The 26,247-nt window shown below is 38.0% G+C and overlaps 1 long non-coding RNA gene across 2 annotated transcripts; it reads right to left on the minus strand.

Moving 5' to 3' along the window:
* Positions 1-10,808: 10,808 nt before the first annotated feature.
* On the minus strand, positions 10,809-25,816 carry LOC140150628 (uncharacterized). Of its 2 annotated transcripts, none has more exons than XR_011858823.1 (4): positions 25,567-25,816; positions 22,608-22,795; positions 12,494-12,587; positions 10,809-11,307 (listed from the first exon to the last, which is right to left on the minus strand). It is a non-coding gene; the product is annotated as an uncharacterized lncRNA (long non-coding RNA). The 2 variants fall into 2 exon arrangements; XR_011858822.1 differs by having other exon boundaries at positions 22,593-22,795.
* Positions 25,817-26,247: the final 431 nt, after the last annotated feature.

Raw genomic sequence — 26,247 nt, forward strand, 5'->3', positions numbered from 1 at the left:
AGAATAAAGCCGACTTATTGTTTAGGAAGTCTTTATTTGATTACTTCACCTGGTAGTATTAGTAAAAAGGGATTCCCCATGTTGTTAGTGTTTATACCCGGGCTCGGTCATGTCTGGCCTTGAAAACAACAGGTGCGCGTACGATGTATACATGACGGTGAACGCAAACCACCTGTGACCAGTGTTGCCAAAACTTTTCAGCGTCAAGGCGCGGCGCATTGACTCGCCAGGCCGCGGTAAAGGATTCTCAAGTAGCCCAATTTTTTAAGCTTCCAAAAAAGCGCCCAATACCGGATATTTGGGCGGATTTACCCGAATTTAGAACGCAAAACACCCAATTGGGTGGAAAAGCACTTGACTTCGAAACTTCCGGTACTTACTGGGAAGTTACTGACCGATCAATAAATGGTCACAAAACCCATTGTAATTTCAATTTGGAGCTTCAATGACTCAAAATCTTTATAAATCGGCTAAATTGAAAGGAAAATACATCCAAATTAGTGCCGCGGCCTGAGACTGGCAAAAGTAGCCCAATTTTAGACAAGTAGCGGCATGCTTTTTTGAGTAGCGGCAAGTGATCGCCAAGTAGCCCAATTGTGCGCCTAAGGCGCGGCGTTGGCATCACTGCCTGTGACATGCATCGTGTACGAGTAGACCAGGTAGCTAACGAGGTAGAATTCCACGATCTGAGAGTAAAGAGGAGAGCACACAAATAGGCCAAATCATTGATTTGAGAGTCTCTCAGATGCGCTAAAACATCGATCTGAGAGTCTCTCAAATCGGCTAAATCATCGATTTGAGAGTCTCTCATATCGGCTAAATCATCGATATGAGAGTATTGCAGATTCAATGGGTTATTGATTTTAGAGGAGGAAGTGCACGAACGGATCGTTGCTCCCGGATATGGCCCCCATCAATGTCTGTATTAAATAAAGCATATCGCGACTCGCGAGTAAACATTAAATTTCAAAATAATTAGGTGCAAAGTTTTCATGGTTTTCAGAGCATTTTTCAGTTCAACTTTAAGATACTTTAATTTGAATTTTTGTTCAATAAGACTTCTGTTGTAGTCGTTTAAAATTTCGCACGTGTGATTTGACCAAGCTTTCTTTGGTGTTTACGATATCGGCCTATCATAAAAATGAATACTGGTATCATTGCCGGCGTGTATTAATTAGAAAATAATGATATTATTAGGGAGAGGCTTAGTATAAATAATACCGGTAGGCATTAAGAAAATTTATTGCATCTAATTTCAAACATTGAATGTTGGAAGCATTGTATAAGCCTATACACATGCAAAATAACATACAAAAACAAAAAAACGATCATTTTTATCATAATTTTTTTTTTTCATAGACTTCCGTTGCAGTCGTTTTGGAATTCGCATGTGGTTTTTCGGTCTTTTGTCATTCCACCCTTGATGAAATATTTGATTTCCGAATTTGAGAAATTTAAGAAAGGAGTTTATACAAACAAAATAATGCATTGTTAACCAGAATTGAGGCGTCAGATCGTGCCTATGTCCTTAATAGCGAGTTGCCTAATTGGTTCATAGACTTCCGTTGCAGTCGTTTTGGAATTCGCATGTAGATTTTCGGACTTTCACTCTTTCAAGTTTCATTCTTCTGCATAATATAACTCTAAATATTTGATTTCTGAATTTGAGAAGTATGTACAAACAAAATAGTGCATTGTTAACACTGAAGCGTCATCAGATCGCGCCTCTGTCCTTTGCAGACCGAACTTGAGTTGGTATGCTGGCGGGTCAGCATGCTGGTCACTTTTGAGAAAACAAAATGACATGATGGACGAGCAAACAATCTTTGTCAAATGAGCTAGATATTTGTTCTCTTTGCACTTAAATAGACACAAGAAATAGATCGGATCTCTTTCTTTGTTCTGTATTTGTTTCTTTCTTTTTCAGAATGTCATTGTAATGACAAATTGATAATTTTAGCCCATTATTGTACCACAATAAATAGGCTTACATGCGCACCCCTAAAACCCCCCCTGTTTTTGTTTTGTTTTTGTTTTTTTTTTTTTGTATGTAGGCCTATGTTTTTTGTTTTTGGCCCGTTTACCCCACCGTATGAGACCTCATATTTTACTAGTGCCTTCCCAAGATTCCCCAGCACCATATTTTTCTTGTTCTCCTCCAAAAAGGCAATTAATGCTCTAATATTATGAGATTCATGCAATCCCCGACCCCATAATGCCTTGTCATTCCTCCCAAAAATGCATATTTTTGCACCCAATACCCTACTGTTACAACACTCTGCTCCAAAAGACCCAATATTTAGCATCTGACCCTATACTGAACCCATTTTAGGATCTTGACCATCTGTAACGGTCATAGGGTGAGCTGAAACAATTGACTCTGATCGACTCATAGTCATAATTCAGCTGAACATTGGAGTGGAAGAATCCTGGGGATTCACTTCAATTTGAAATGGATATAGGAGTAGGCACTTCCGCACTAAGGGGCATTCGGTGAGAGCAAAATGTAAAAAATATGGGGTCATTGGGTGAGAGCATGGTTTTAAGCATTCGGTGAGAGCAAAATGTAAAAAATATCATCGGGGTCATTGGGTTAGAACATAACCTTTTTTTAAATGGAATCTTTGGGAGAGAACCGAAACAGCGCCACAGAAACCTCGAAATGAATCGAATTTCTAGTTCTAAATGGCTTCAAATGTCTTCATTTTTCAAAATAAGCAGCAAAATCAGTGATAAACCAAGTTGCTGTTCAAATTGAACTGGCAAGGGTCTTTGGGTGACAGATCAAATGGAAAAATAAGTGGTCTTCGGGTGAAAGAGCATCATCCGTCCATATCTAGGTATATCAAACACCCAGATTTGGAAGCATTAATAGTGGATCGGTTTTATGCCGTGTGCATGGTCAGGCTGTCGACACAAATAATAGCACCTATTTCTTAAATAAAGTAAGATGACTTTCTTTTTCAAATTAAAAAAATATAATATATTTCTTTCTCTCTTTCAGTAACTTTCTTTTAATTTTATTCCACATTTTAACAAAACATTGCTTTGTCTTTTTAGCATGTTTTTGTCTATAAACACTATCCCTCAATATACTCAAACATGTTCAGCATTCAAACATGTCATCCGTCCATATCTAGGTATATCAAACATCATCCGTCCATATCTAGATATATCAAACACCCAGATTTGGAAGCATCATGCGTAGCTATTGAAAAACGAGAGGATTCGCCGTACTATCACGGCAATTTTTGACACAAAGATAAAGATATAGGGATGATGACGGTGTGCCCCAATAGCCCGGGGGTCACTCCCATTATGGCCTGTACACCATCCGCAATAATCAACTTTTGAAAAAGACCCTAAACAAGGATTTAACCCTTGGCTAAAATGATACCCTAAACAGGTAACACGCACCTGTTTTCACATTTCATTTCGGCCGTGTATTAGCAATTGTAATTTTGCTACCCTTTTTCCAATTTTACATGTTTTTGACACCCTAAACACTATACGCGCGTATCCTGCCTACCCACAAAAACTACCCTTTTGACGAGTTTTTATTATCGCGGGTGGTGTACAGGCCACAATGGGAGTGACACCCGGGCCTAATAGTAATAAGGTGTAGGCAAACGTTAGGAACACATTTAGATGAGCAAACTTTCCTGCGCTCATTGCATTCACATTATATAAATTTAAGGTTTTACATTTGGGTTCTCCAAAATTGTGCATATGTGTAAAAGGTGGGGGTGGGGCAAAGTTTTTTTGGCACATCCAAAGGGGCGGGGGTGTGTGCAGATATTTGGTAGACCATTTTGACAACTCACCACCCTGGGTGTAGGCCCACACAAAATTATTGCGTCACTCCTAAATTCATGTTACAATTTTACATAAACTCCCCAACAAAAGTTTGGAAAGTTTTTAAAAATGGTCATATTGGCATGAAACTTGGTGACCTCCCAAACACCATTACGGCCCGGCTAGGTTTGTGGTCTATGACCACCATTTGCCACTAGTTCTTTCTCTCTTTCAGTAACTTTCTTTTAATTTTATTCCACATTTTAACAAAACATTGCTTTGTCTTTTTAGCATGTTGTTGTCTATAAACACTATCCCTCAATATACTCAAACATGTTCAGCATTCAAACATGTCATCCGTCCATATCTAGGTATATCAAACATCATCCGTCCATATCTAGGTATATCAAACACCCAGATTTGGAAGCATTAATAGTGGATCGGTTTTATGCCGTGTGCATGATCAGGCTGTCGACACAAATAATAGCACCTATTTCTTACATAAAGTAAGATGACTTTCTTTTTCAAATCAAAAAATATAATATATTTCTTTCTCTCTTTCAGTAACTTTTTAAATTTTATTCCACATTTTAACAAAATATTGCTTTGTCTTTTTAGCATGTTTTTGTCTATAAACACTATCCCTCAATATACTCAAACATGTTCAGCATTCAAATTCAAACATGTTATCCGTCCATATCTAGGTATATCAAACATCATCCGTCCATATCTAGGTATATCAAACACCCAGATTTGGAAGCATTAATAGTGGATCGGTTTTATGCCGTGTGCATGGTCAGGCTGTCGACAGAAATAATAGCACCTATTTCTTACATAAAGTAAGATGACTTTCTTTTTCAAATTAAAAAAATATTATATATTTCTTTCTCTCTTTCAGTAACTTTCTTTTAATTTTATTCCACATTTTAACAAAACATTGCTTTGTCTTTTTAGCATGTTTTTGTCTATAAACACTATCCCTCAATATACTCAAATATGTTCAGCATTCAAACATGTCATCCGTCCATATCTAGGTATATCAAACATCATCCGTCCATATCTAGGTATATCAAACACCCAGATTTGGAAGCATTAATAGTGGATCGGTTTTATGCCGTGTGCATGGTCAGGCTGTCGACACAAATAATAGCACCTATTTCTTACATAAAGTAAGATGACTTTCTTTTTCAAATCAAAAATATAATATATTTCTTTCTCTCTTTCAGTAACTTTCTTTTAATTTTATTCCACATTTTAACAAAATATTGCTTTGTCTTTTTAGCATGTTTTTGTCTATAAACACTATCCTCAATATACTCAAACATGTTCAGCATTCAAATTCAAACATGTCATCCGTCCATATCTAGGTATATCAAACATCATCCGTCCATATCTAGGTATATCAAACACCCAGATTTGGAAGCATTAATAGTGGATCGGTTTTATGCCGTGTGCATGGTCAGGCTGTCGACACAAATAATAGCACCTATTTCTTACATAAAGTAAGATGACTTTCTTTTTCAAATTAAAAAATATAATATATTTCTTTCTCTCTTTCAGTAACTTTCTTTTAATTTTAACAAAACATTGCTTTGTCTTTTTAGCATGTTTTTGTCTATAAACACTATCCCTCAATATACTCAAACATGTTCAGCATTCAAACATGTCATCCGTCCATATCTAGGTATATCAAACATTATCCGTCCATATCTAGGTATATCAAACACCCAGATTTGGAAGCATTAATAGTGGATCGGTTTTATGCCGTGTGCATGGTCAGGCTGTCGACACAAATAATAGCACCTATTTCTTACATAAACTAAGATGACTTTCTTTTTCAAATTAAAAAATAATATATTTATATTTGGTTATAATAGTTAAAGAACATTCAAGGCTACTATTAGACATCAACAATCATTTTCCTAAAATTTTATATTCATTTTAAAGGGATCCAAAATGAGCGTTTATTGCGTTTCGACAGTATTTTTTGTGGGACATGAGAGCACCTCAGACCTATCAATTGCATTCTGAATACGAAGCATGTCTTTCTGATATCAAATAATTTTCATTTTTTAAAATCACAATATAATACAAATTTTATGACAAATTATAAAAATGTTATATTTGTCAAATGTTTGATATATAACAGTCCTCGAAGTAAATTATTTAAATCTAATGATATATTCTTAAAGTGTATGTAGCAAGGAGGAAAAGCCGACGGTCAATTGAAAATTTTGACCTTTCATATTGAAGATATGGATTTTTTCCCCAAAAAGACCTAATTTTTGTTGGTGTTTTGGGAAAAAATCCATATCTTCAATACGAAAGGTCAAAATTTTCAATTGATCGTCGGCTTTTCATCCCACCTACATACACTTTAAGTATAAATCATCAGATTTATAAAGTTTACTTCAAGTACTGTTAAATATCAAAAATATCAATTTTAATGATTTGCCATAAAATGTGTATTAAATTGCGAATTTCAAAAATCAAAATTATTTGATATCAGAATGACATTCTTCATATTCAGAATGCAATTCGATATGTCTGATGTGCTCTATTGTCCCAAAATAAATACTATCCAAACGTTCATACCCCAGCCCTTAAGTTCAGATTTCCGGAAATTCCTTAAGATTTCTCAAACGGGAAATATATGATATCTCCAGAAGGGAAGGTGGTATGAAGATCAAACAACCACCAAAATGTGTATTTTACCCACACTATAATGTCATGCCAATAACTCAATTTCAGCCAGAGGGTGGTCCGTGGAGAACGACTGGTAATGTAGATTACATAGCATTAAAAATCAACGTGGGGAGCGGTCACTGAAATTTATCGTTCAATATAGGAGGTGTGATTAGTGTAGTGGCATCAATTTGTGTAAAAAGAGAAAATTGGTTTTGGGCGCTGTGAATTGGTTTTGGGCGCTGTGTATTTAGAATCGGGGGGGGGGGGAAGGACTATGGCAGATTTTGATAGGCTATTATGTTATTATGTAGGCCTATCGTTCCATTATCCAGGCCGGACCGAACCGAGACTGTGGGACAGTCTAAGCCAGAGGTGGATGTAAGGGCTTTTGCAACAGAGCTCTTCATATGATAGTATTTGGCAATATATGGTCAACCCTGAAGTATATTATCATATATTTCCTATCTCTATTGAAATGTTTATTGTGTAAACCCTTGTCACAAACGCATCTCACAGATTAAGGAAATATAAATTTAATTAAATCTGTTTTGGATGAGTGGCATTTTTTAAATGTGTTAAAATTATTTGATATGAAAAACACGAACAAATTAACTATACGATATTTCTAAATTGCCATACTAGTAATTTCAATGTAAGTATTTCCCAGTAATTTCCGATATCAGAGATGCCACCTTTTCTTCTTTTGCCCGAATTCCTTCTTTTATAAAGTCATACTTTCCACACTTTTAGGCATCTTCAGCCCATTTGGGGACTTTTTAAAATCTAAATTTACACATTACAAAAAAAGTCTGTCCACAAAAGTACAAACCAAATCTGTGGCATCGGGGGGTCGATGCTATGCGTCACACGCGAGCGCGACGCGACGCATAAAGAGCGTGGTGCACAAATCGCGCAGCAGTTGGCGCGCCAAGAAGCATTGCACTGAAATATCTATTCTCATACCTCCAGTTTCCGAGGTCTAGTTACTTTGTACTTCTATGTGGACAGACTATATTTCAGGCATTTTTTTCCACAAACTGGTTTAATTTTAAGCTTCATATAAATAACTCGTTATTTTTCCTATTCACGCGCGCACATAGGTCTTCCATATCTAGGTATATCAAATACCCAGATTTGGAAGCATAGAAAATGGGTCGGTTTTTGCCGTGTGCTTAGTCAGGCTGTAGCCATTTCATAGATAATTATTAAACATCTTTGTAAAGGGATAACTTTCTGCATCAAAATTAACAATAAAATATATTTCTTTCTTATTTTGTTTTCTCTCTTTCAGTGACTTTCTTTCAATTTAATTCCACAAACCATTCCTTCAAGTTGTCTATTTTGCCTGCTTTTTGGATGTTTTTGTATAATAGGCCGATATATTAAACAGTTTTGAACTGATTTTCTTTCCTTCATTTGTTTTTCTTCCTTTCTTTTCATATAAAATCGGGCTAATTATCTGTTTGAAGGCAGAATGAATAGGAAAACCATGTTTGTTTCTTTCCTCATTCATTCGAAGGTCTATAAACATTAACCCTCATACTCAAACATGTTTCACATTAACATGTTTACAAAGTGATGACAAGAGTGCGATAATATAGGGGCATTGATTTAATTTTAAACTATAGCTTTTAGCCTTTTATACATGCACATCATATACTTCTAGCAAACACCTACAATGTAAATCCAAACGTTTAGGTTTTAAGCACTTATTTAATCACCCCAGATATGAAGGTGTAACACTTTAAAAACACAAATGTGTTTATTTCGTCCATGGTGTGTTTACAACCTACACACTCTGCGTAATGGATAAACACATTTAGTGTTGCAGTATTAAACATGTTTAATATCACGAACACTGCACTCAGACACAAAAAGACACTAAACCAAACATTCTGTTTAAGTTATCAACACTTTGTTTATTAAAATAAACACACATTGCATTTATTAATTAAACACATGTACATGTAAGTGTTTATCAGGCTGTAACAATTTTTAAACACAGCAAGGTATTTACTTTACCAATACTAAACACAATGTTGAAAATACAGTTGAAATTAAACACATGTACAAAGTACACACATTGGTGTATATACTCTAAACACTTTAAATATTTAGCTATTTCAGTATCAACGTTCATTGAAAAAAATGTTTGACTTATTTAAACACATTTTTCTTTCTATATGACTTATTAAACATTTTAATACAAATACATAAAATTGATGGATGATATAAACACAAATGTTTAGCAATTTACACATTGTTTACCTTCTAAACATGTTACAGAGTGATAAATGAATGTGTTTAATTGCTAAACAGTTTTTATAATGTTTTGGCAAGTCTACCTCTCAGAAATACTGTAATTGTGAGTTGCCAAAACTTCTTAATTATTCATGCAAGCTATAGTAAATATATAAATATCTCACAAAAGTAACTACCCCTCCCTTAAATAACAGCCATTACTCAAAAATGGGCAATTGTATTACAAATCTGTAAAATGTGTTTATTTCTGCACATTTTAACACCTCATTTGTAGCAATTATCTAAATATTAATGTCATGGCATACATTTAAATCAATGTAACCCAAGATTTGAAAGTTGCAGTAAATTCTATTGATTTGTATTCAATATAATGGATGGAAATCTCTGTAAAGATATCCCAGAGTGTTTTTGCATTGCTGTTTTTACAAGTGCAATTTTCAAATCTGGACCTCACTACATTAAATTGACCTGTATTTAATTGAATACCTGAGTGGAAGAAGGACTCAACTCCATTTTACCAAAATGAGTTTATCATATCTTAGAAGACCTGTACCGTTGTCATTGCAACATACATGTATATCATTTTGAAGGTATGTTATAATGTAAACTGGCCTCAAAAAGAAACTTATAATTTTTCACATGGTCATATCTTAAAATCCTCTCCATAAAATGAACAAAAATTGCACACAGGATTACTTCAATACTCTACTCTAAACACATGTCAGTAACCAAGCAGTTGTTCAACTGACACAACAGCAAAATGCACTGACATGGAATACCTTTCTGGACCAAAATTCACATCCCAACAGATTTCCTTGGTTGGGTTCCAATTATTCGCCTATGAATATGGTCCCGGAAGCTGTTCCGGATGTGTCAGTTGGACAACTGCTTGGTTACTGAAGTGTGTTTAGAGTAGAGTATTTAAGTTATCCTGTGTGTAATTTATGTGCATGTACAGGCGAATAATTGGAACCCAACAAAAGAAATCTGTTGGGATGTGAATTTTGGTCCAGGAAGGTGTTCCATGTCAGTGAATTTTGCTGTTGTGTCAGTTGGACAACTGCTTGGTTACTGACATGTGTTTAGAGTAGACTATTGAAGTAATCCTGTGTGCAATTTTTGTTCATTTTTATGCAGAGGATTTTAAGATATGACCTGACCTTGAAAATTATAAGTTTCTTTTTGAGGCCAGTTTATGTTCATGTACCAGTACTCAAAAACAGTCTATCTCTTAAAACTTTTCCAAATAGTGTGTTTTTTGTTAGTATTTCAAAAAAGTGTTGATGGAGTTGGGCTCTTCTTCCACTCAGGTATTCAGTTGTTTTCTGGGCTATCGTATCAAATGAGGTGTTAAAATGCACAGATATAAATTCTGCTTCCAACGTATTTTACAGATTTGTAATTCAATAGCCTGTTTTTTAATAATGGCCATTATTTAAGGGGGGTTAGTTGTTTTCTTTAAGATGTTTACAATTGAAATGTAAATGGAGAAGTAATCCAAAAATACTGGGGGTAAAAACATTGATTTTGAGACCATAAAAACATCAGACTTTTTATAGTTTATATACCGGTATAGGCTCAATTATATAGTTTTCAAAAACACTGGAAACTCAAAATTTGTTTTTGGTACACTTTTTGAAATCTAGAAACTTCTAAAAATATATCTTGCATGAACAGTTAAGTTACAAAAAAAAAACCAGTATATCTTAAGGTTAACACAGCCTAAATGTCTGACATGAAATTTTGATTCCATTTCGAAAACTGTTCTGTAATTATTGGTAATTGTCACTTAAATCAACCATTGGTGGGATGAATGTTAGACAGTCGGGTACATGCAGGGACACAATCACCCCATTAAAAAAGTATGACATTGTTCATGATGTTCAATTTGTTCTTCCATAGCCCAGTGCAATTTTTGCCTGCAATACTGTTAAATACCACATGCTTTGTGTGCAATTGACTAATAAAAGTAGAAAATTGTATCTTGATTTAGGACTATAAATAATGAGAACCTATTTTTTTTTGTTGAGGAATTTATCATCATGCAAAGTTTTGGTTTCTCAATATTATAACCCTGAATTATAGGTAATTTTCAGTGACGTTTTCTTAGTCAGGTGACACAAAGCATGCAAAATTTGTATATTTTACACTACACATATTTCAGGCAAAAATGCACACAAGGCTATTCAAGTTCAATGTTGATTTTTTTCAGAGGGTTATCACTCCCCTGTCCCGAGCAGTACACAACAGGTTACAGGTACTCAAATTGAAACACATAAAACAAGATATCAAGTTGACAATTTAAATATAGTCAACTGGACTTACTATTTTTTGTCTAGATTTCCAGTTGACTAGATTTAAATTATTTGATATTTTTTATACCTGGATAACTGAGAATATACACAAATACATCTACAAGGCAATCAGTTGGAGAAAGGCACCTGCAGAGCTATCCATACACTGTATGTTCACACCATCTCCTACAATGTAGTTGGTTTCGTTGAATATTACAAGATGAGGCAGCTCACCACTCTTCAATGCAGCGTTGATATTTGACACATCCTGTCATAAAAACACAAAAGGAATCATTATAATTCATGTGTAGCCTAAATATTTAAAACCAGGTTATAGGAATTAAATCAGCGCTCGAAATAAAGCGCGTCCTTGCATCAAATACCCATGAAAGTAGGCGCGGACCCGCAAATTTCCTACGGAACGGGTCCGTGTGACCCGTAAAAATTGAACCAAGCAAAGAGCAGAAAATCCTAGTTTTTTTGTTCCACAGGAAAATCTGGTTCACGTGATACATCCCGCTCCCTGGGGTACACTTCATTTTTCTTTCCCTTCAAGTTTTCAAACCGTGTTTTCAATTTTCTACAATATACATATTACATACTGTGATCACCGTAGCTAATTCTCTCTCTTGAAATTTCAAAGGCAAGGGTCCTGAGATTTTTCTTCTTATTTCGAGGCCTGAATTAAATAAATCTTGTTTTTTATTATCTTGCAACATTATATTTTAAATATTAATTGATTAACTTTTCAGTCTTAAAAGACTTCAGAGCAAAAGATATTAACTTGTACAGTGGGAGGATAGAGTGGGCAAAGAAAAGGGAAGGGAGAGAAGAGAGGAGAGCAAAGGACACCTGATTCACAGTTTGGTCCATGTCTAAGTTATCAAAAAGCTCGAAGTCACTTTCTGATTTGACATGTGCATCTAGATAGTTTTTGTTTCGTTTGTTTTCTTTCTTCTTTTGCCTGGATTACTCATTCAGTGGATGTTTTAAGGTATCATATGTTCTTCCATGAGGCCCAGGGGTCACATTAAAATAGTAACACTTTATTGGAGAATTTTATAGTAACACTTTAGTGAAGAAATATTGCATAGCAAATAACTAGCTAAAAAAACCTCAATATGGTATTAATTTTAGGGATTTTGCCCATTTTATACTAAATATATAATTGTTATACAAAAAATTCTCGGACAAGCAGCAGTTAGCATCTTGCATGATTGTCGGAAGTTTGTGGTGCTCTGCGTGGATTCAACTTGTATGATGCGACGCATACATGCGCATTTATCATGCATATTTTACAGTGTATTTTGTGTGTATCACACAAAATTGCATTTAACTGTACATGCACTGTTTGAGATTTTGTTTGTTTCAGTCAGCAGTACAAAAAATGCACACAATTCACAGAAGTTCACTTGAAACAAGGGAATATGGTATGTGATACCAGGTGTACTAACCTCTTTGATGATGATAATAGACTTTGTCTTGTCTCCCTTTCCCGATCCAATATAATGCGGAACACTTCTCCATAGCTTGTATGGCACATATCATCTGTCAATCAAATAAAAAAGAAATTTAGAATGTTTACCTTTACCTTAAGTCTTCTTAAATTTAATAACTATATGTGTAACAGTCGCCCTGCGGTGCTCCAAGTAAAAGGAGGAATCTCCACAGCGAATTTCTACCGATCTCATGTCAGCGTACATGTCGCCGCACTGTTGATATTTGCGGAACTTTTGGTGTAAATTTGACCCTTTATAGGACCCAAGGTGGTAAGTGTATTTGATAGCCACATAATAATAATATTGCACTTGTGTTTAGGTAAGGTAAAGGTGCTAGATCGATCGTCATAAAGCTTATAATGATGTGTTTGAGCTCCTTGAGTTGGAGCATGTGTATACAGCATGTAAACAGAGTTTCATGAAACATGTTGAACGTAATGTAAGGAAATGGGTTATTATGTTGTGTGTAAGATTTCACATGCATTCTTATAGCTATATAAACATTTCATTTTATGATTATGCTAATGAAGAAAGAACCAGGTGTTCTATGTAGTAGAGTATCCTACATGATCAATCTTTTGTAACCATGGTAACCAAATTGTGATTACTGTCAGGTGTCAAAATCTTGAACTTGGTAAACTATTATTTTACTGAATCTGATCCCAGATCTGATCATACTAGTCTCATGATATGATTTAATTGTTTGATAATGTGAACCTTTAAAGTAATGTTCAGTGATTTTATGGACTAAAACTGTATTTTTCCTTATGTGTGTTCTTTGCAGTTTTACGGAGTTTTACCGAAATAAACTTCTGTGAGAATCAGAAACACGTTGGTCACTTGCGAATTCTTCGTATGCGTTTTGCGAGTCAGTTTACACCGTGGTGGCAAATTATTGCGAAATAACTGCGGCCGCTACAGTAAAACACCGAGGTCCGAAGTAAAACATCAGTGGTACTTCGGCGAATAGATGTTTGTCCAGCTGCCACGACCGCAGCTGATGAGATGAGATGTCAACGAACACCGATGGTAACTACCGGTACCTGCGATTCCTGAGTGCAGAAGCTGTAACTCCGTTCATTTCAACTTCAGCATAGATGCGACAGGAAACGTCCACTGGAAATCAGAGAACTTCAGTGAACTTTGAACTTTATGAAATTAAAGTTGATTGTACTAATTTTAGCAAAGCACATTTGCCATGCGTAATGAGTAATGGTCCATAAAGGATCTGGGTATATGAATGATACCGTATACATTTACAGTTGTCACAACAACAGTGGTATTATTAGCACAAGCAAGGTTATACCTCCCTTTTGGTTCATTGAGTACAATTGAGTATCATTGTGATCCATGTATGGTTTGCCATGATCTGGTATAATTTTGTGTCCACCACATATTGGTCAAATTTGTTATGTTAATGTGTACTCAACATATCAAACAGTTTTTGCATGTTGTTGGTAAGGTATTATAAACAAGAGTATTGTGGTGACCATACTCAACATATAAAACAGGTTTTGCATGTTGTTGGTAAGGTATTATACATGTATACAAGAGTATAGTGGTGACCAAAGGTATATGTGTAAAATAACACATGGTTGTCAATGTCATAGCTACATTGTTCTGTGAAACACTGTTGAAATTACATGTTGTTTCTTTTTCTATGTATGCGTGAATTGCTTGAAGCAAGGGACAAAGGCCCAAAGGGCCCCTGAAACTGTATAGTCAAATAGATGAATTGTGTCTTGTGAAACCAAATATATATATTATTGCTATTGAATAGCATTGTTTATCCCTAGCCAACAAATTGGTGTTGGGGATTCAGTTTTCTCTGTGTTTGTGTACATGTATGTCAGCGCAAGCCAGCGTCTGTGCTTGTCTGTCTGTCCGTCTGTCTGTCTCATAATTTGAGATGCACAAGATAAGTTTTGCGTAAATGAAAATTATATGTGTATGTTACCAAGTTGGTGCAAGGGCTGTGAATGTGTAGTAATAATATTATATTTTGTACCAGGTACCTACATGATATTATTGGATGTACTGCGAGCACATATAATCACGACTTGTAAATCCATTGTTGCAGCAAGTTTTGTATGAATGCCAGTAATTGGACCTTCAATATTCACACTGTTTTACGACAGGTCAAAACAATATAGTGTGTCACATGATATATGTACTGGTTTCTAATGCTGTACCTGTGTATGAAATTTGCTTGAAATTATTTGTGTATGTATTGTACCAAGCTTAAGCATGGCATTTAATCCATGGGAAGGAACACCCAGAAATGGAGATGAAGAGAGACTTTTGCGTAGTAATGTATCAATTACTGATCGAACCCGACAGTTTAGTGACCTCGTGAAGGATTTGGAGAAAGAGTCATGGGAAACGAGGTCCGAAGTAAGAGCAACGTCCAGGTCATTAAAATCATCGTCCAGGTCAGTAAGATCTGGTGGAAGTATGCTGTCTGATGCTGTAGCTAATGCTGCTGCACTGGAGACTAGATTAAAGTACTTGGATGAAGAAATACAATTGAAAGGCAAACTTGAGAAACTTCAGACAGTCAAAGAACTGCATGTCGCCAGATCACAGGTCAAAGCTCTTACTAAATTAGAGCATGAGGGCAGCTCCAGTAGTTCAAGTCGTAAAAGCCTCCTGTTGCCCGATGTGGATAAGACTGAGTTTGTCCAAAATTATGTCAGTTCCCTTCCAGCTGAAGCTGGGCCACGCCCTTCATCTCAAATACTCGCCCCTCCCGAAAGCTTCAGCGATGCTGGGGCTATGCCTACAGGGTATAATGGTATAGGTAGTGAGGACATCAGGCAATCTTTTGATGGTCTGAGCACCCCCCAACCTCTGCCTGCCTCCACCTACCTCAGCCTGCTGAATCTTGGAAGACTTCCTCCCCCGGAGCCAGGGGTATTCACAGGCAACCCCATTGAGTATCCAGCATGGAGCACGGCCTTTGATACACTGATTGAGCAAAGAGGATTACCTCCAGCGGAAAGGCTGTATTACCTGAAAAAGTATGTAGCAGGCGAAGCCAAGGAAACGGTAGATGGCTACTTCTTACTTGGCTCTGCTGATGCCTATATTGAAGCAAAGCAGGCCCTCAAGAACCGTTATGGTGATTCGTTTGCTGTAGCGAACGCCTTCAGGACAAAGTTGGATTCCTGGACTAAAGTACCATCTCGCGATGGTCAAGGACTTCGCAAATTTGCTGATTTTTTACATCAATGTGAGACAGCAATGTCAAGGAATGAGAGCCTGAAGGTATTGGACGATATGCATGAAAACAGGAAAATGGCAGCCAAGCTACCAGAGTGGCTGGTGCACCGGTGGGGACGTGTCATCTCAGACTTCAAAGAAAAGGAGAAGAGGTTTCCACCGTTTAGCAGATTTGTCAAGTTCGTCACAAAGGAAGCTAAGGTGGCATGCGAGCCAGCACTGATGAATCTAAACAGTAAAACCAAACCTGAAGAGAAAGGAGGGAAGCTGACCACAGTTCACAAGCCAGCACGATCCTGCTCCACAGCCACGAAGCCAGCTCTGGTCTGTGTATTTTGTGACAAAGAAGGCCATGAGATCAGCAAGTGTAGGGGCTTCTGCAAAGTGGATCTTAAACAAAGGAAAGACTTTGCGATGAAACAGGGCCTGTGTTTCGGGTGCTTGCGAAAGGGTCATATGGCGAAACGCTGCAAGGATCGATTACAGTGTGAGACCTGTAATAAAAATCATCCAACTGCCCTCCATGGGGACATAAGAGAGAAGAAAGCTGATCTTACTCTAAAGGAAGATTCCCTGACAGCTATTCCATCAGTTAGTCATCATACATCTGAACATTTAAGCGACAGATGCAGCAAAAGCTCAATGATCGTCCCAGTCTGGATCTCCCATTGCGCCAGACCAGACAAAGAGCAACTGATATATGCGTTGCTGGACACCCAGTCAGACACCACATTTATGTTAGATAGCAGCTGTGATGCTCTTGGACTGGATGGACCTAGTGTGAATCTGTTATTGTCAACCATGTCGTCAAGGGATCTGGTGGTGCACAGCCGTAAGATAGCTGGTTTGCAAGTGAGGGGTTATGATAGTGACTTAAGGATTCCTCTTCCTAATGCATACACGAGACAACTAATCCCAGCCAATCGTTCACATATCCCTACTATGGAAATGACCAGAAAGTGGCCCCACCTACAGAGTATCGCAGAAAGATTGATGCCTCTGACTGATTGCGAGGTTGGGCTCCTGATAGGGTATGACTGTTCGAGAGCACTTGCACCGCGTGAGGTGATCCTTCCGGCTCCAGATTCAGATGGACCCTATGGACAAAGAACTGACCTTGGTTGGGGCATCGTGGGAATCATCGATCATCAGATTGATGAAGATGGAAATGATCCCATCGGCGTGAGTCACCGTATTATCGCTCGTGAAAGTCCTCCACAGTTGAACCGCTCTTCTGATGTACAAATCTCTCTGAGATCTACCGTCAAAGAAACCATCAACCCGTTCCAGGTGTGTCAGATGATGGAGTTAGATTTCTCTGACAGATGCAGTGAACAGAAGTCTCTTTCTCACGATGACAGACACTTCATGAAGATAGTCAAGGATGGAGTCCATATGAAGGATGGACATTATGTTATGCCCTTGCCCTTCAAAGCGAAAGAGGTGAAAATGCCAAACAACAGGAGACAGGCATGGGACAGACTAACACAATTAAAGAAACGTCTACTTAGTCACGCCAAACTAAAAGAAAACTACACGTGCTTCATGCAAAAGATTATAGACAATGGACATGCAGAGCTGGTTCCACTTGATCAACTCAGTAACCCTGATGTGTGGTATGTGCCACATCATGGAGTCCACGCCAAGAAGACTGACAAGCTCCGAGTGGTCTTTGACTGTAGTGCACGATCCAAAGGAGTATCCCTGAACGACCTCCTCTTACAGGGCCCTGACCTCACAAATGGGTTGATTGAGTGTTATGTCGCTTCCGCCAGGAACCTATAGCAGTGATATGTGATGTGGAACAAATGTTCCATCAGTTCTATGTGAATGCTGAACACAGGGATTTCCTGAGATTCTTCTGGTGGGAGAATGGAAATTGCGACTCACCGCCTTTGGAATATCGGATGAAGGTACACCTGTTTGGGGCTGTGTCATCTCCTGGATGCGCCAATTTTGGCCTGAAATGTGTAGCAAATGACCACGAAGAGGAATGTGGATCTGCAGCAGCAAAATTCGTGCGGGAGAATTTTTATGTAGATGATGGTTTGACATCCGTGCCATCGGTTGAAGAGGCCATTGATTTGATCAACAACACCAGAGAACTGTGTCTTAGAGGTGGTTTAAGACTGCACAAGTTCATATCGAACTCAAAGAAAGTAATGGCCATCATACCACCTACAGACAGGGCACAAGGCATGAAGGATCTTGATCTACAGAATAATGATCTTCCCATAGAGAGAGCCTTGGGGGTCCAATGGTGTGTGGAAACGGATACCTTCCAGTTCCGGATCACTTTGCGGGACCAGCCTCTGACCAGACGTGGCATTCTTTCCACAGTCTGCTCGATCTATGACCCTCTAGGGTTTATAGCACCCGTCCTGCTTGTAGGCAAGCAGATACTGCAAGAAATGTGCAGAGAGAAAGCCGACTGGGACTCTCCAATATCAGACACATTGAGAATACGATGGGAAAAGTGGAGAAGCACTCTCTTCCAACTGGAAGGGCTGAAGATACCACGATGCTTCAAACCAGAGAAGTTTGGTGATGTTAAGTCCATTGAACTGCATCACTTTTCAGACGCCAGCACAGAAGGCTATGGACAGTGTTCCTACCTGCGTCTGATTGACAAGACAGACCGTATCCATTGTGGTCTAGTTATGGGCAAAGCCAGAGTCACGCCCTTGAAAGCCGTTACAATCCCCCGTCTTGAACTTACTGCGGCGGTGGTATCTGTACATGTAAGTGATCTTCTGAGACGTGAACTCAGCCTTATGAATGACATAAAGGAAGTCTTCTGGACAGATAGTATGGTAGTCCTGGGATACATCCAGAATGACACCCGTAGATTCCACACCTTTGTGGCTAATAGAGTACAGAAGATCAGAGACTACACCGACCCAGCACAATGGAGACATGTCAAAACTGACCAAAACCCGGCAGATGAAGCGTCCAGAGGCATCAGTCCTTATGATCTTGTGCACACTTCGAAGTGGTTGACTGGACCTGAATTCCTGTGGAAGACTGAACTTCCCGAGAAGGTAGACACTGGCCAGTTGCTGAATGAAGATGATCCAGAGGTCAGGCGTTCAACCACCCTTGCCGCGAGTGTGAGCAATTTCCCCGAACAATTTGAACTTGAGCGACTAGAATACTTCTCCGACTGGGACCGGGCAAGAAGAGCCATGGCGAACTGCACCAAGTTCAAAGATCTTCTCAAGAATCGTGTCCGCCAGGGGGCCCAGGCCGGCCGGCAGTCGGGTGTTGGTGTTGGGGATCTCCAGCGAGCGGAGCGTCATGTCATCAGGTTGGTGCAGCTGGGGGCATACCGAGAGGAGTTGGGGGTGATTGCCTCCTTGGGAGTGGCTCAGGACACTCCTGACAGAGTGAGTGCAAAGAGGCGCAATGAAAGTATCAAGAAGACCAGCTCCCTGTATCGTCTGGACCCATTTGTAGACTCTGACGGACTCCTTAGAGTTGGTGGTCGAATAAGAAGGGCAGAGTTTGCACCTGAATTGAAGCATCCAGTAATTCTACCAAAGGGCAATCACATAACAACCCTCCTTATACGTCACTACCATGAGAAAGTCCAGCACCAAGGCCGTGGCATGACCATCAATGCACTTAGGGCTAGTGGATACTGGATCACAGGTGCAAGCACAGCAGTTTCGAGTGTTATCCACAAATGCGTGAAGTGCAGAAGATTGCGTAGCCCATGTCAGCAACAGAAAATGTCTGACTTGCCAGAAGACAGACTGGAACCAGTTCCCCCATTTACATACAGCGCTGTGGACTACTTTGGGCCATTCATGATCAAGGAAGGCCGAAGTGAACTGAAACGGTATGCAGTGCTATTCACATGCATGTCATGTAGAGCTATCCACATAGAGACAGCAAATTCTCTGACTACGGATTCCTTTATAAATGCGCTCCGCAGACTTCTTGCAATACGAGGCCCAATAAGGCAGCTTAGGTCAGATTGTGGAACAAACTTTATCGGGGCCAAAAGAGAACTCCAGGAAGCATGGGCTAAGATGGACCATGATGTCATACGGAATTTCCTACTTAAGGAGAACTGTGATTTTGTTATTGACTTCAAGATGAATGTACCCGCCTCAAGCCACATGGGTGGAGTATGGGAACGTCAGATACGAACGGCTAGGAATATCCTGACGTCTATGATTGACCGTGATGGCACCCAGCTCAACGATGAGTCCTTGAGAACACTGCTGTATGAAGCTGCAGCTATTGTGAACTGCCGTCCCTTAACGACAGAGTATCTGAACAATGCTGAACAGGAGCCACTGACACCTAACCATCTCCTCACTATGAAGTCTAGAGTCGTCGTACCACCCTTTGGTAAATTTGAGGAGACAGATATCTACTCGAGAAAACGATGGCGCAGAGTCCAACTTCTAGCGGAAGAGTTCTGGAAGCGATGGAAACTTGAGTACTTGTCCAGTCTACAAGCCCGATCAAAGTGGGAACAGCCTTGTAGAGACTTCCAAAGGGGAGACATCGTGATTCTGAAGGAGGATGATTCGCCCCGCAATCAGTGGCAGATGGCTCGCGTTGAGGAGACATACCCGAGTGAAGACGGTCGTGTGCGCAAAGTCAAAGTGAAGCTTGCAGACAAGCGCTGTGATGCAAAGGGCAAGCGTACCCACTCTGCAACCTACCTCGACCGTCCCATTCATAAACTTGTACTGTTGCTGGAAAATCCAGTATTTAATTTGTGTGATGTTGTTTAAAGGAAATAAGTAAATCCTTATTTGTGGGGGTGTGTAACAGTCGCCCTGCGGTGCTCCAAGTAAAAGGAGGAATCTCCACAGCGAATTTCTACCGATCTCATGTCAGCGTACATGTCGCCGCACTGTTGATATTTGCGGAACTTTTTGGTGTAAATTTGACCCTTTATAGGACCCAAGGTGGTAAGTGTATTTGATAGCCACATAATAATAATATTGCACTTGTGTTTAGGTAAGGTAAAGGTGCTAGATCGATCGTCATAAAGCTTATAATGATGTGTTTGAGCTCCTTGAGTTGGAGCATGTGTATACAGCATGTAAACAGAGTTTCATGAAACATGTTGAACGTAATGTAAGGAAATGGGTTATTATGTTGTGTGTAAGATTTCACATGCATTCTTATAGCTATATAAACATTTCATTTTATGATTATGCTAATGAAGAAAGAACCAGGTGTTCTATGTAGTAGAGTATCCCTACATGATCAATCTTTTGTAACCATGGTAACCAAATTGTGATTACTGTCAGGTGTCAAAATCTTGAACTTGGTAAACTATTATTTTACTGAATCTGATCCCAGATCTGATCATACTAGTCTCATGATATGATTTAATTGTTTGATAATGTGAACCTTTAAAGTAATGTTCAGTGATTTTATGGACTAAAACTGTATTTTTCCTTATGTGTGTTCTTTGCAGTTTTACGGAGTTTTACCGAAATAAACTTCTGTGAGAATCAGAAACACGTTGGTCACTTGCGAATTCTTCGTATGCGTTTTGCGAGTCAGTTTACACCGTGGTGGCAAATTATTGCGAAATAACTGCGGCCGCTACAATATGAATACAATCATCAACCAATTCAAGACATTGGTGCAAATGCTCAATTTTGTTGCTAAATTGAGTTAGGCATGGTTTTGTATAAGGTTGGTGAGCTATAATACACGCATTGTTGGCACTCATAGAATGAAATAGCAATTTTCTTTGTTTTACCTCATTTGTTTGGCATAATAATTAATTCATCATAAATGTGACTTGTTTTCTGGTATTTTCAGTGACAAAGCCAGCTCAAGCAGTACCGGTACTTGTGTCCTTCAGTTTGTTCATTCGTTTGTACATTCACACTTGCACTGGAAGGTAACCCTTTAGCGTTTGTGCAGGGTCTCCTTAAAATGTCTTGCGAATTTGGAATTTACACACATTACCGGTAGTGAATTAAATCCAAATATTTGTGGATTAATTGAAAAATTAAATAACATCATGTTTAGTTCTGTATTACTTATTGACAGTGTAAAAGGTTTTTTTTAATATTGTACAATTACGAAAATATGACTTTAAGGGCAGAGTAATGGAAGAGAACATGCCCCTTTTCCAGCTTCATTATTTCCCAAGTTTAAGTCCAAAGTATATAAAACTTTTTGGAATGGAAACAAAAGTCGGGGAAGCATTATAGTAAGATCAGATTTAAACAATTTAAATGTTTAGTTTTTGAAGTTCACAACATTGATTTTGAAAATGACCAGACATACAAAATTACAATTTTATATTTTCAGCAAAATTAATACAGAAATAGATCAGCTGAGAAACAATGAAAAGGTCAAACTAAAAAGCCACTAAAAAACTGAATATGACAAAATGTATTTTAGAAATCATTAACATGTATTATATACACATTTAAGTGTTTATTACATTATCAGTTCAGAATATTTTAGATTATTAATTTGATGTCTGTTCTGATAATATAATATATATGCATGTAAGTTTGATGCATACATTATACAGTATAACTGTATTTTTGAGGTATATCGCATTTGTGATTTGTCTTGAAATTTATTGGGGCAACATAACATTGTTAAAAATACAAGTGTTTCCTGCTACATAATCGGTTGTCTGTGATTTTCAAACCTGTTTGAATATGTGAAAAATTACACTTGTATTTCCACTTCTTTTATTATCCTGTCGGAATGACTTGTATACAACATAATATGGGAAGGTGATTTACATCTGACAATGTCATTCAGGCAGGATAATAAATGAAGAAACTGAAAAAAAACCACCGAAATACTGGTACCGATAATATGTATTTACCATGGCCACACACACATGTAAATATAGCTCCTTGGTTGCCTCATGTTGGACTCTTGAAGAGAAGCTTCTTCACAATAACATCTAGGTGCTGAGAAGGTGTCCAGTAGAAGAATCACAGTCTGCGACAACACATGTATAAGTAGGCCCTTCATAGTAGTGTTTTGACTGCTGTACACAGTAGATGCATCATATAACCGGCAAGTCTGCAAAAGACAACATAACAAGAATAAATTAGTACTGTATTTTCTTGCCAAGCAAACTGCTGTGTAAAATCACCACTGAACAATAAATAATAATATTAATATTATTAGTTATTAGGTGAAGCGGAGGTATGGTACGGGTATGGTACGGGAAATTATCGTGCGCGATGTGTCATACTGGGTGAAGGCTGAACCCAGTTTACGCGGTTTACGCGATTCGCCTTTATACGCTTACCTCGCCGTACACGCGTATCGGCCTTGCGAAATACGCTCTCACTGACTAGATATAAAGCGTAAAATACGCACTCACTGACAAGATACGAAAATATATTAGGTTAGCGGTGTTCTTTGATGTTTACCTTAGTGGTATGATAAAAACAAACACCCACTTGTTGTGTCGCGATCGGCTGCGGTGTGAGTGGTGTCATGCTTCAGTGAATCCGACTCGATTTTGAATGCAATGATCTCTACTAGACTCTCTAGCCTCAAATGTGAACCTAATTGGTGAGCAAATTTGTGACTAGACTTCTCGAGCAAGTTCAGAATGGCAAATTTCAGAAGAAAGCATCATTTGAATAATTACATTTTTTTGTACACAGAAATATCATTTTATTTATATTGAAGATTTAAGCTTGCACTGATCATGACTATAAAACCGGGAGCCTGTAAAAAGGAAGTAAAGCTCACACATTTTCTTTGTCAGGGTTCTTTGTGTACAATGTAGTGTGATACTGAGACCGTACTTCAATGTAAATGACAAATTATTACAGGCACAACACACTTTTCTTGTTTTAAGCTGTCTGCAAAAGTAACGAGCTTTGGGGCGAGTTTTACAAATTACAATAATTATTTAATTTCTTGGTCGGCATGACGTCACTCACGATCATAGATCGCTTCATCTCATTGTTTTTGCCAGGGTTTAGATTCCATCTTGCGCCCTCGGACACAACAAAATTGCTAAATTTATATTTAATTATATTATTTTAATTTTGGATTTTCTCCTTTAAAAATAACTTTTAATGACTTTTTACTTGCTACTTTCTAACATGAATCATATATCAACAATAATGATGAATAAACAAACAGCATAACTGCACTTAATATACTATGTGTAAAAGTAAGCATATTAATAAAATAATTAAATGCCGACTCCCGTCAAAACGGGTTGATAATTAGTTGTGATAGGCCTACTAAATAAAGAAAATAATAGATAATTAATAATTAAAAGTCACCTTGTCCTATTTTTAAAATCATGAACAGTAAACTCAGAATCAATTGTGAAGGGCCTAAGCATTAAAGGAGTATTTCCGATTTCGTGATCCTAGCATCCTCTTTTTACGACATTTTCCAGTAGATATCCATGAAAAAAGCTTATTCCCAAAATTTCAGTTGATTCCGATTATGTTATATAAGGCGCGTGAAAGTCGATTCCGAGTTTATCGTCCCCCGCCCGCGTCACTTTTTGGACACCAAAACACCCACGTCAAATTTTCAAAATGCCAAAATAATTCATTATTTTCAAAGTATCAGGGTTTTCACCAGTTTTAGCAATTGGAAACGTATATTTTTGTTTGTAAAACATATAAATTTATAACTTGGAACCAAAACCAGACTCTTTTCTAACTTTTCTAGTCCCTACCCATATAAAAACATGTTTATAAATAACATGTATGAGTGTGGCTTTAAATCAACACGCACTTTAGGTCAATAATGAAATCTGATGAAATAATGAAAAATGAAAAATGAAAAAGTCACCTCACCAACCTGGGAAAAAAAAGGAACGATAAACTCGGAATTGACTTTCATGGGCCTAATATACTGCTCCATAGACAATGTGTTGTAATTTTGTTCTGGAATACCAGAACGAAATTCAAATTTCAAGATATCTTTGCTAAACGAATTAATCTGCACGAAATATTCTGTACATAATAAACATAAATGTAACCAGAGGTTTCCAGTGATATAAAACTCAACTTTTTTTGAGAAAAGTTGGGGGATGATGCTGTGCTGGGGGATCACACAGCCTCATTTTGTGATCCACGTACAGCCTCATCCCCCAACTTCTCTCAAAAAAAGTTGAGATTTTTATACCACTGGATACCTCTGGCTACATAATGTTTATGTACCGAATATTTCTTGCAGATTAATTCGTTTATAGCCAAAATATTAAATTCTCGATCATGAGAGCCAACTTGGGTACGCACAGTTATTTGCGCCGAGCGTACTACGCAAATACCGGCGCTTACGGCGCAAACACAGCTTTTGAGAATTGACCAATCACACGATCGTTGCTAGGCAAGGTCAAGATTCGGTCATGCAGGTTGCGCGGTCGTGTTATTCTATGAAAAGTACGCTGACACAGAAGGTACATCCTCTCATGATCGAGAAATTGTTATTTTGGCTATAGCAAAAATATCGCCAAATTTGAATTTTGTTCTGGTATACCAGAACGAAACAGTGGCCTAGGCTATGCCATGAGCAGTGTAGGCCTATACACATAATCATGTTTAACTCGCAAACGCAAAATCGGAATCAACTAAACTTTTGGGAATAAGCTTTTTTCGTGGATATCTACTGAAAAATATCATAACTTAGAAGATGCTAGGCTAGCACTCAGGATCACGAAATGAAGTGTTATGGTAAAAATTAAAGAAAGATATTAAAAGTTGATATTATTTGTTCGATATGGGATAACATTTTTACTGTTTGGGTTCACTTTGCATAATTATTTATGAATTAGTACTCAATTAGATCATAAAAATATTGGAACTTACGTCGTCGTTGGGTTCTCATCGGCAGAGCATTGGCCATTGGCATTGCAGAGTGAGTCAGTCATTCAGTAAGCTTACAAGTTACAACATACATGTTACATGCTAACGCCTTGGCTTTGGTTGTTGAAACACGGAACTTGCGATAAAGAAACCGCATTCTTTTTCTTCCCTTTTGACAATAGTACTACACCGTCCGTGATCATGATACAATTTAATTTTACCTGGTAACTTCGGCTTGAGGAGTAATTATAAATTGATATGAATATGATATTTTTTAAATTTGAACTTTAAAAATACGGAAATCGTCTCGTTGTTTTCATAAATGCAGCTCGTATGAATTGTCGCCAGATATGGTGAGGGCGCTATCACTCTCATTTGGCAGAATTCCTCGATTTGAGAGTAACTCTCAAACGAGCTATTTTATGGATTTGAGAGACTCTCATATTGGACAATTCTTCGATCTGTGAGTACTCTCAAATGAGGGTTTTCCTGGATTTGAGAGACTCTCAAACTGGACATTTCATCGATTTGAGTGCTCTCAAAGCAACTCTCAGATCGAGGAATTCCTTTGCTCACATAACTCAGTAGACATACTGTACACGTGAAGCATGCTCTTGTCGTCTGACCAGTTTGAACATCAAACGAACAGATGCATTCGATTTTACGGTCCAATTTTGCTGTACA

This window comes from Amphiura filiformis, chromosome 4 (genome assembly GCF_039555335.1).
Source record: "Amphiura filiformis chromosome 4, Afil_fr2py, whole genome shotgun sequence".
In the NCBI taxonomy this organism is placed as follows: Eukaryota; Metazoa; Echinodermata; class Ophiuroidea; order Amphilepidida; family Amphiuridae; genus Amphiura; species Amphiura filiformis.